Consider the following 10,572-nt stretch of genomic DNA (forward strand, 5'->3'; position numbering starts at 1 on the left):
ACACTGGCTTTTTGCACATTTCTGGAACAGTGCCAGCATGGATATGACCCCTATGGAGAACGCATTACCGTCCCAGGATGGACAGTTGGGTTTGGATTGCCTTTGTCTGAAAATATCCAGGAAATCAGAGTCCTTGGCTACTTCTGTGGCAGAAACCGTCAAACCCACATTGTGCTGATAAGCAATATCAGTTGCTATATAAGAATCTGCCAAAGCAGTTCTTTTCTTGTACTTAAACTACTCCAAAGCATCCTGCTGGTGTGCATGCAACAGGGCTTTCATGCATTTAAAAGAAAAGGGGGAGCATCAGGAGTAGCCATGGCCACCTGCTCCTCTGGGGTTTGAGACCTTTGTGGCAATTTTCCTGAAGCCGGAGAAACTGGTCTTGCATTAAGTTCACAGTGCAAATCTTGAATGGATCTTCCTGATGCTGTAGGAGACACTTGCTGCTTCTCCCTTTTGACTAGCCCAGACAGGAGTTTAGTTTTTCCTTTTTAACACTAGAGGAGTCAAAAAAGAGGACACAGTATCCATGGCCTGAAACAGGACAGCCTGGCTGTCACTGTGATTAAATGCAGTGGAGGATCTGATACTATTTTTGGAAAAGTTTTTTTTCAGACTAAACTATGGGATAGCCAAGGCTTTACTTTTGATACATTTTAAGTAACAAATCAATCATAGTAAATAGTTTTTCTTTCTATTTCAAAATAATATTCGTAAACAGAGAATGTCTACCCACCATGGCATATTCTTTTCTTGGGCCCACAGAAATAAGCTCAGCTTGGCAAACAAACCCCTGCTGTTGGTGTCTCTGGCAAGCAGGACCTTCAGGTACTGAATTTAGCAAAGCAGAAGCTAGCTATTGTCAAGACTTCCTGTACTGCAAGCTTTGTAAGTTTACCTTCATGTCAGAAGGCCATACTTCATCCAGACCTTAACGTCTTGTCTGTAGAAGAAAATACGTGCTATGGAAAAAAACATATTTGGGGAGGTATGAGATTTCTGTGGTTTGTTGGGAAACTCCCGGTACACGCTTTTCCCAGTGAAGTGTAGTATTGCTGGGATGGTGGGCACTAGCATCTCTGCGAAAAAGGACATGTCTCTGCATGTGCAAATCAAAAACCGGCATTGCAGGCCCATGCTCCATTTGTGTTCTGTCTCTGATGTGGGTCAGGTTGCTGCCATCATTCTAAACATGCTGCCCTCATATGAAGTTTTATATGTATGTGGAATTTGAATAATACATTGCTACATTTATTTATGCAACTTATTGGAACAATAGTTTGACTGACATGCAGGGTATTTTGGAATGTGGTATTTATAGCTGAAAATAAACAAGTGAGAGCAGTCACAAGAAAAGAGAAATGCTTTTCTTTAAAAAAACAGGAAAGTTTGCTTTGGCTTAAGCTTCTTGTGCTATTAGCCACTCTGGAAAAGTCAAAATTTACTCCATCCCTTATTACAGCCTGTATTAAATGCATTATTAAAATATTTATAGTGTTTCAGTTACAAGCATCACCATCAAGAGTTACTTTATATAAATGCATCACCTGCAAAAATTTAAAAATTCTGTGTAAAAGGAGTCCCACCACTACCACAGCTTAAGTGAAGTATTAAGTTAGTGCCCAAGGTAGAAAATTAAATCTCACTAGTCTATATTTAGAAAAATACAATTGGAATTCTAGCCACTTCAATCTTGATTTCTTCTCATCTTTTGCTATTAATTGGAACAAATTTGGAAGCTTGTGCTTTGAACTAGACTTCAAGCAAATATACCGTTCAGACTCCTAGGATTTGGGGATACTTTTGATAGTGTTCCAGCAAGTTATCCACAATCATTTCAATCTGTGATTCTGCTCTGCTAACTGCAAACTAAGGAAATAATTTTCTTATGTACACATCTTCATTTACAAAAACATGTATTTTCCATGCGTCTCTACCATGCCAATTATTGTATATTTTTCTTCATTATACCCTCATATCTTGTTTTGTCTTTTGTCATGTACATTAGAATGTCTCACAAGCTACACATTTCATTCTCTTAATGTAATGTGTTTCTCATTCACTGCAACTATGAACTTTCTTGTCCATTCAGAATCAATGCTCACCCGATCGATAGATTAACCAGTGCTATATGTTTGTTTCAACACTGGAAGAGACATCTGTAATTTATTTTCTTACTTATTTTTTTAAAATTGACATGATTATTTTAAATGACACATAGGTGATTCTGCTTTCCAGTATTTTCAGTATAAGCACTAATGCTTGTTTCCCGCTTGTAGAGATGAAGCAGGGAGAGAAGAAGTTTGTATTTCTTGCTAAGGTTCCCCTAGAAAAAAGGTGCATTAAGAATGTTAAAATATAGAATATTAAAATGGGGCAATATTTGTATGACAGAGGAAGGAGCTGCAGGACTATGTGCAACAGTGCCATCCAAAATCCCCTATTCTTCAACACATGGGCATGTACACAGGTGGACATTTCCGCACACATACATACTGATGCCCAAATCTCCCTCGTGCAGCATGCTGCCATACAGCTTCTGCGTCACAAACAAATGGGAAGCAGAGTATGACTGCCAGGTTGCTGTACGTGTTTTTGGCATGTTGACTTTCAGTGATTTGCCTTATTTAGCTGCTATTTTTAGCAAGGGGCACGGATGGGGTGGGGAACAGGACCAACATACTTGTGTACAGTAGCACCTTTCACACAGTAAAGCCCAAAAGTTCATGGCATCGCTGTAGAGAAAGGAAAGATGCTGTGCATTGCTGGAATGCAGCCAGCTCTTGAGTCAAGATTAGCATCCTGGTGTTGTGGTTTAACCCCAGCCAGAACCAGCACACCTGGAAACAGCAAACATTTGACAGCTGTGTACTCCTGAACCTAGCAGCTCTGTGCAAAGCTGGTGGTATGCTCTCAGCCTCTGCTTACACCACTAAACAAGGCAGAGCAGGGCCCATACGCTGGCCCTGAAGTCAAATAGTGTGGCAAACTGCATGTCTTTGCTGTTGGTGGATAGCCTGCACAGTGTGTGCACTCTCTCTTGAGCCACACCTGGGCATCATCTGGGAGATTGCTGGTTCTCGTGGGCTGAAGCGGAGGCTGGCAAGTGAGTTAACAAGCAGTATGGAGGATGGAAAGTCAGTGCCAAGCCCATGCTCTCTCCCATCTCTCTTACTAGCGTAGGTGCAACCAGGGAAAAACAGCACCAAGAATTATTGGATTTGACCTACTGCAATCCACCTTGAGGCCGAAGGTGATGGGTTGCTTGCCCTAAGATGGGTTCCAGATTTCTCTTCCAAGGGTTCATATAGCCCCTGTTTGTCCTGGGGCTGTGCTTTGCTGCATGTTCCTCACCTGCAAGGGGACATCTGTGTAATGTCTGTATCGCCTCTGTGTTCATGAAGGGGGACCTCACCAGGTCTATGACATGGAGGAGTGCTGCGGTGGAAACATCTGCCCTGGTTATTTTTGTGCAGGAGTGATGCAGACCTGGCTTGTGCAGAGGTGTCCCGCTATTTCCCGATCCTGGGAGGCCACAGGCTGAGCAAACTGAAAATGGCAGCAGTGAAAAGCTCTGTTTTGTGAGCTGCTGAGTTAACACCCCCAGCACGGCCCTCACAGAGAGGCTTAATAGCCACCTAGTAGGCTATTCGTTGTACAAATGAATCCTAAGCTTGGGAAACAACATAAGAGTATGGGTAAAGGTTTTATTCAGAGCAAGGAAAAGTATCTCGTCATAGCTGGTCATTGTCAAATTAAATGCTCCTTAACAAAAGCTTATGTAGTATACTCTCTTTTGTATATTATACTCAGCCTGTGTTGTCAAATGCACTTAACTGTTGCATTTATCAGTTCAAATGGGAGTCAGGATTTCTGAAAATTTTGCATTCAGACTTACCGACTTTACCAGCTGAACACTGATTGCACTTCCCCGAACTTACATAAAGGATATATAATCCATGGAGTTTGTGATCGATCAGCAGAGCAATAATGATGCAGCAGCAAAGAGAAAACCTTTCCTGCATGCTGGATAAAGGCCACTATTTTTTAAGAAGCCTTGCTATGGCCAAAATAATGCAAAAAAAAAAAAAGGAACTGCTGTGAGGAAAAATAAAGGACAGAAAATGCTGAGAAGACCAGCTTGATTTGGATTGCTTTGAAAGTAGTCTCCTTGGCTTTTAATGTTAATGGAGGCCAGCTCTGAAGTCAGGGCTAGGTGTACAGGGATGCCAGGGATGAGCAGGGTTCCTTTCTGACCCCCATGCATTTCTTCTCCACAGTAACAAAAGGACAAGGTGGGTAAATGTATGGGACTGTTGGGCACTGGGAGCTCCCACCAATACCTTTGGGGGTGGCACAGCCTTGGCCAGGGAATAGCAGGGAGGAGGAAGAGAAACTGCTTGTAAAAAAACAGAATGGCTCATATGAAAGTCTGTACAGGAGTAGGTTCTCATGATGTTTCTGAGAACCAGGGAACACATTAGCTTTCACTTAAAGACTCTGAATGCAATGAACATTATTCTGTTTTCTTGACTCGTCTGCATTTTCCTCTCTCTGCAGCAGAATGAAGATTTCAGTGGGAAAAAGCAAAACCCACTTTATAAAATACCAACTTATTAAAGTGCTATTGCCTTTAAAAAAAGGCTTCCACCTATTAAGCTTTATGCCTTACAAAGCCTGACATTTGTATTGAAAGAGAATCATTGAACCCATATAAATGCATCCCATGGTAAAACTTGTTACAAATCTCAGGTCAACAACCGAAGAAAATAAATAGACAGGCAGAATCTTTCTAGACTATTTCTGAACATAATTTAGATACTGTAAATAGTCTACTCTCAAAAATGTATTTTATTGTAAAAAAACCCACTAGTATGTCATTCTGTCACCCAAATAGCAGAATGAAAGTTATGAATACTCATCATCACAACAAAGAGAAAGAATTTTAACACCAGTTTCACCCCATGTAAAATTTAAACTATTTCGCTAATTTATAGAATTAGGTTCTTACATTTCAAAACTGATTTCAGAAACACCACAAGAGAACCTGTGCATTCATCTGTGTAGGGAAAAGAAAGGAAAATCATCTTTAAGTATGTGACAGCACTGTTTTCTGGGTGGCTGATGTCTGTTGTGCTTAGAAATGGCTGCCTATGCCAATTCAGAGCTACTCTGCAGCCTTGCATGAATGTGTAGCTGCATTGGCATGTCTAGATTACTCCACATCTTGGTTACAGTTCACTAATAATATTAAATTACTCTTTTCCAAAATAGGGAGATATTCTCTGAACTAAAAGGCAACAACTTAGACCACTCTGTGACTCAGTCTCATTAAAAAAATATCAAGCCATTTATGTCTGCTTCTTTAGTTCAAATCTGACTCAGGTTGATAGCAAACCCCTTTGCTCCTGATTATTATGCCAACTCAGGTGAAGAGGTTTCAGCTTGTGTTTCCAGTCTGGTCAGCACGAAGAGGACAAGGTGAACTGGCAGCTGCCTACCTTTACAGGAGTCATGGTGTCCACCTCTGCCTCCCGATGAGCAAATGTTCTGTGTTCACCAGCAACCAGCGTGTCAACAGGCAGTTTTGCAGAGTTTCAGGTGAGATCTTTCCCCCCACAAAATACTGGCAAAATCCCACAGGCAGTTAAAAGAAGACATAGACAAAAGGGAGTTGTCACTGATTCATATGCTAGGAAAATCAGCGTAATGTAAATTTGAAAACTAGATACTCTGCTATCAAAGACTATAATTTAAAACATTATTAAATTCATTGATGTGACTTTTTCAGTAGAAAATTGCAGTCTGGTTTATATCAGATTAGAAATTTAATACATCTGCTGTTAAATATCTAGAAAGCATTGCATAACTTTCATCCATGAAGAACACAGCCGGAGTAAAAAAGCACTAGAAGATGAAGGAAAACCTGCGACAGGGGTGTTGCATGGCAACTGAAAGCTTGGCTCTGCCAGTCGGTGACACTTCTTTGTACTTTAAACTCTATGGTAGGGAAATTAGTCATTAAAGCAGATCTGAGATGGATGACTCTTAATTTCTGAAATACAGCTGAAGCGCTGCTGTACACAAAAGCTTGCTTATGAAAACGTCTCTTTTTGAACCCAAGCGTGCTTTGTGAAGAGCTGGAGATTAAAAAAAAATGTAAGAAATGTCTGGTGCACCTTAGTCAGAGAAGACCCATTGCTCTTTTTCCCTAACCACAAATGGTCGAACATGCAGCCCTGTTCAGACCTCACACGACATCCAATCTGTCCTTAATTTTAGAGAAACAATACTTTTTCTATTCAGAAAACAAAATATACCAAATAAAATTGCTTGGCTCAAAAATGATGGGTTTATTTTTTTTCACTTGTTCTGGTAATCAGTCCCACGGAAGATAAAAGATTAGTTACATATGTATTTACTCAGTTTTTCCGCAGAAGTTGCATAGACTGAAATGTGCTAAGGCTTGCTTGTAAACATCTTTTCCAGTGGCTGCTCTGTTTTCACAAAAGGCATAGATAAACAAGAGAGAAAGGTCTTTTAAATGACTTGCTACTCACTCCATTTGCTACTAACAAACAAAACCGGGGAGCTGCATTGTATTTTCCATGTCCCAGCCCTGGCCGGGGGTCATGGTTGCAGGAGGGCTGGGAAGGTCCTCCTGTGCCAGGTCCGTGGGTGGCTGTGCTTCCCCTGCACAGTGGGGAATTTGGGCAAAACCCAGTGGGGAAATCATGCAGAGGTGTGTGGATCTCAGGTCCTTTTCTAAGGTTTGAAAGTGTTCCTCATATAACAGTGAAGACTGTTATAAGGAAGACTAAGGTATAGTCATTACTGTGCAGAAGACAAGACCAGTTGTGTCCTTTCTCTGGCTTTTGTCAGGGGTTTCATGGTGTTTGCTGTTTGATTTCAGTGCAGAGCTTCTGGAGTCTTGTGATTTGTGGAAACTGTATTTATGTTAAGGTTTTTGGGCACAGCACATATCCAGAGGCAAACCTTTGCGTACCTGGAGAACAGAGGTGGCAGTGAATGGCAAATGTAGGGCTCTGCCTTAGTCATAGACCCTACACAGATGCTGTTGCAGACATGAGGCCTTTTAAATTTTAATTCCAAAGGCTTTAATTTGCCGAATTCCAAAAAGTGAAGTTGGTAGTGGGAGCTAAACACGAAGTGGCATGTTTAGAGACAGGCTTAGGGAGATGGTGTGGGGAGTTTTGCCAATTGTAGGCAGGGTGGTGGTGGTGGAAAACTCAGAAGACAGGGAAGTTAAGGTGTGAACATAGTGAAAGCAGAAAAAAAAAAGATATGTAAAAGAATTAAATCTGATTTACTGATTAAGACATTTGAAAGTTGAAATGTTTATAAATGTTCACACTGTATCATCTTAAATTTCAAATGTGGCAGACCTGTGACTGCCTTTTCAGTTTGTTTCCTAACACCTCCTAAAATTTCACATTTCACAGCAAAATGACTTTGCTCTCAGAAATCTCCAGTTTAAAATGTTCACATGTGCTGTAGAAAGAGACACCCTGGGTCCATGCCAGGGTTTCACCAACATCCTTATCATAAGAAACCCATGCATTTGTGCAAAAAACGGGAAGGCAAGTGCTTGCAAAGAGGGCCAGCTCTAAGTGTGCTGCATCTTCTTCACCTAGGAAGGCTGAGAAGTTGAGCCCAACAGTGGAGGGGACTGCTCGAGTTGTTATGTCTGTGTCCTGTGTCCATGGGGCATGGGCACTGAAGCCATTGAGATGCCTTTGAGACTCCTTCCTTAGGATGCTTGGATATGAGTATAGGAAATCAGCTTGGTTTGGAACTTGGCTGCCTTTTTGAAATACAATTGTCTGCATTGATTTAGTAGATTGAAATTAGTCTAAGCAGGTTTCGTTTCCTGTTGCTTCACAACAAAACTGCATTCTTGTTAAGTTTTTGCTACTGAAAGTTGTTTTAAAATAAAACTTTCTGGTGCTGCGTACTCTGGTGCTACACACGTTTAGCTTCGATGCCAAATGTAGTATCACTGAGAGACCAGGTTCTCCAGGTAAAGACATGTATTACTCAGTTGTGATCTTGTCTGCAACAGTTTTCTCGTAATAAGACAAAGTACCTGATCAACAATAGTGCTGTCTTAAATTATTTTAGATTTATTTCTTAATTAACTTTTAAAAAAATCTATTACAAATTTAAAACAACATAAGTTTGATTTTAATCACAAATCTGTTTTTAAGTAAATAGTTCTAACCTGGCATTTGTAAAACTCTGAGAGTAGATTTACCAGTGGAAATATTTCACATGATTTTGTTTTGTTGTTTTTGGCAGCTTTTCATGGATTTAAGAGCCAAGTAATTCCCTGAGCATCAGAATTTCCTACAGACTTGTGTCTCTTCTTGTTTAAGCTATCCCACTGCAATACTCCAGCTCTCCCTCATGTCTCTTATGGTGCTCCTGCTTGGCAAGAACCAGCAAGCACTGCCACCAGCCAGGAGCGGTATGCCTGTGGCTTGGGCTGCCGGCTACTGCCAGTCAATATAGAATGTGTGAATTTTGATCACTTCTCTGCCAGTGGGAGCACTAATTCGTGTCCCTCTCTCACCTGCATGCAGGCATCATCAGAACCTGCAGGAACTTGGTCATCCTCACTTCCTTCACATTTGGTTGAAAAGCCAAATGGGTTCAAGAAGTGTTAGGGAAAACTGGGGGACATGTAAAGTTATTGCTTAAAACTCAGTTTCTAAAGACACGAGCTAAAACAGGTCTAGTGGTTTAAGCTATCCCTTTAGAAGCAGGAATATTAACTATAGCAGACAAGGGGATGGAAAAGGGTTACATGTTATAGTGTGCACTGAAAGAGTGGAGAAAAATTAAGTGATGTGTGAAAAGATCAGGTAAACTTGAAGGATTGAGGATATGGTGGAGCGGAGCAGGAGCAGCTGAGAGGATAGGTTGATGGTAACAAATAGTAAAGGGGAAAGAAGGAAGTGCTGTGGCTGGAGAGGAGTATGTTGGAGAGGTTTGGTTGATCCTCCATCCCCTCTGGGACTTCCACTTTTTGACGTTCAGAGAAACCTTCTGGGTCTCCCTGAACATGGAGGCAAGTTGGGGATGTGGTATGGACACAAAAAGGGGGCATTTGTCACCCTCTGGGCAGTGTTGGTCTGGGCAAGGCTGCTTTGATGGGCACCCATGAGCTTCCCAATCATACCATTTGATTTACCTTTTATCCTGTTTTTTCCTGCCTTCAAAATAAACAACCCACTCTTGTTCACTCTTCTGCCTTTGGCCCTTGTTTTGGTGATTTTAGACCTTTATTTAGTAATATTGGCCTTAGACTGTGGCACCCGTAAGGCTGGGAATCTTCTCTATTCCCACTGTCTTCTAATGTCTTTCATCCAAGCGGAGTTTCCAGTACATGCCTTTCCCTGTGTGCGATAGCTGGCAGTTTCTCCTGTTGTGTTACTAGTTTAGCCCCCGGCCGGGGCTGTCCAGACACTTTTCCCCTTCCGTTGCTCTCAACATCTGTTAGTTTCTCATTTTGCTATCATATTGTCATACTGCTGGAGTGAGTGGCATACAGGAGGTGGGTGACGGGGGTCTGACTCCTGCCCGCTGCAGGGAGGGGAACTGTGGAGAAGATGGAGCCCATGTCCTCTGAGAGATGCACGGTGAAAGGTGAATGTGAAACAGTCATGAGTCACACCAGGTGAAATGCTGGCTGGAGACAGGGGAAGAAGATCTTCCAAAAAGGATAGTCAAGTGGCTTTTGCTGCCCTTTTTATGCTGCCAGCTAGCCAGGCTAGTCAGGCAATCAAAGTATCCTCCTCTGGACTTGCAATAAGCAGATTTGCTTGTCCTCTGTAATTAAGATTTGAGAGGCAGTTTTACCTCAGGCGCTATGATAGCAGTCGGTTGTCATGTAGACAACTGTGCTGTCTAAAAAAGGCATCCATATAAACAGAGAATCATTGACTTTTTACAGCCTCTGTACTGCGATTTTTTGTAGCTCCACTTCATTATCGGAACACAAAAAGCAGATCACTGCCAATTTACATTGCAGTTTTTCATTGGGCACACGTAGAAAAACGTCCAAAGCGTAGAACAGAACCCATAGTCTGAACCCCGAAGGCCCCACAACTTGTCACATCCCCCGAGAAGATCAGGCAGGTGAAGGCTCAGGGTTCAGCTGAGCAGTGAACTGGGTGAGAAACAGGCTCATCAGTGAATGAGAGAGTTGATTAGGGAATTAATCACTTGGGGAGAAAGTTGTGCAATTACACTGATAAATTTGGCAGCAAAACAAAAAGCAGAAAGAGAATGAATGCAACAATCAATCAATAAAGTAGTGAATCAATTGTCTATTTAATAAGACAGCTAATTATGCAGAACAGAGCAGGCAAGGCAGTGTACTTGGGCAGTTTTGCTCCAACAAATAGCCCCAGTGTATTTCAGTCACTACATCATTTACTTTGGCTAATTTTTGTTAATAAAAGTCCCAGATGTTTAACCTCTGAATTAGTATTCTCCTTCCTGTAGTAATCTTTAAACACATTAGCTGTTTCTAGACTGTTATGT

The sequence above is a fragment of the Falco peregrinus genome, chromosome 4, assembly GCF_023634155.1.
Source record: "Falco peregrinus isolate bFalPer1 chromosome 4, bFalPer1.pri, whole genome shotgun sequence".
Lineage (NCBI taxonomy): Eukaryota > Metazoa > Chordata > Aves > Falconiformes > Falconidae > Falco > Falco peregrinus.